General features: G+C 41.5%; 1 pseudogene; it reads right to left on the minus strand.

Annotated features, from left to right (window-relative positions):
- Positions 1-689: 689 nt before the first annotated feature.
- Positions 690-1339, minus strand: LOC133050397 (GTP-binding nuclear protein Ran-like; annotated as a pseudogene).
- Positions 1340-1872: the final 533 nt, after the last annotated feature.

Genomic DNA, 1872 nt, shown 5'->3' on the forward strand with positions numbered 1-1872 from the left:
AATTTTGCTGGCATATGGAGTACAGCACTTTCACAGAATCAGCTTTAGGATTTGAAATAGCTCAACTGGAATTCCATTACCTCCACTAGCTTTGTTCATAGTGATGCTTCCTAAGGCCCAACTGACTTTGCATTACAGGACGTATGACTTCACATTTCAGGATGTAAATCTAGGCATGCTTAATTTTAGAATCTATAATCCTCATCCTATCAGCTTTGTTAAAATATTCCCACATCTCACATTAAAAACAATATTTTGCTTCAGGAATAATTTTAAAATTTGTTTATGAAATTATTTGGTGGTAAGCTTTTATTTTATTTTATTTTTTTTGGATATTTGAAATACAACTTTATTCTGATTCTAAACGAAAAGGAATGGGAATGACAGTAACAAACAAGATTCCACCTCTCAATATTGCATGTGACTATAGCAGTCTTATATTTGAAACTCAAGGAGGAAACAACTGTGTTCCAAAACACCTAAATATGCAGGTCCAAAAAATGAAGGTATTTTTTTTTTTTAAACTGCCACATTCACTCCAAAGCCCATCCATCTCCTTCAGCACCCAAAGATTAAGCACATGTTCTGCTTAGTTATATAATAAAGTGGCAAACACGCTGCACCACTGACATCACAGGACAGTTGCCTATAAAACTAGACTTCTGACGCTGGGCCCCAGCTTCACTTTCTTATTGGTCATCATCTTCATCTGGGAGAGCAGTTGTCTGAGCAACCTCTAAATTGTGCTCATACTGTGCTTCCAAGGCTGGGTCCATGACCACCTCTGGCAGGGGAAGAGCAGGCATGGCGACAAACTCCAAGTTATGGTCTCCAATCAATTTTCTAGCAAGCCAGAGGAAGGGCTTTTCAAAGTTGTAGTTACTTTTGGCAGAAATGTCAAAAACTGAAGATTCTTCTTTCGGTGGAAGATAATTGACTTTGCTGTAACCTTTCTGTCCTTAATATCCACTTTGTTGCCACACAACACAATTGGAATGTTCTCACACACTCGTACCAGATCTCTATGCCAGTTAGGCACATTCTTGTAAGTAACTCTCGATGTTCCGTCAAACATTATAATGGCACACTAAGCTTGTATGTAATAGCCATCTCTCAGTCCACCAAATTTCTCCTGACCAGCTGTGTCCCACACATTGAACTTAATAGGTCCTCTGTTGGTATGGAACACAAGAGGATGGACCTCAACACCCAAGGTAGCTACATACTTCTTCTCAAATTCACCAGTCAGACGACGCTTCACGAATGCAGTTTTTCCAGTACCATCATCACCAACCAAAACAAGTTTGAACTGAACTTGGGGTTCTCCTTGGGCAGCCATCGCGATGTTACGCAGCTCGCATCCCAGTGCCCTCACCGCCTCCGCGGCAGGGGAGAGAGAACTCTCCGCCCAGAGGACTCGGTAAACCGCCTCCTCATGGCCGCCGCCCGCCACTGCCTGGACCCCCCAACATCCCCCCCGCCCCAGCCCTACGCCCCGGCCCCGGCCCCGCTACCTTCCCGGTGGTAAGCTTTTAATAACCACCAGATAATTTGTTTTTCAAATATTTATTTACTTGGCTGTGCTGGGTCTTAGTTGCAGCATGTGGGATCTAGTTCCCCACCAGGGATCAAACCCGGGCCCCTTGCATTGGGAGCTCACAATCTTAGCCACTGGACCACCAGGGAAGTCCCACCACCAAATAATTTAACCAGTTAATAATTTTGAGAAAATTTATGGTAGCTTATTAGAAATTTTCATATACTTAGAACTTATAAGTGGAGAAAACTAACTCTCAAATTGTTTTTTTCAAATGTTTTTTTAAATCTAATAACATTTAAATTTAAGAGAAAAAATTTTAGTTTATTATTTTT

This window comes from Dama dama, chromosome 32 (assembly GCF_033118175.1).
Source record: "Dama dama isolate Ldn47 chromosome 32, ASM3311817v1, whole genome shotgun sequence".
NCBI classification, from domain to species: Eukaryota; Metazoa; Chordata; class Mammalia; order Artiodactyla; family Cervidae; genus Dama; species Dama dama.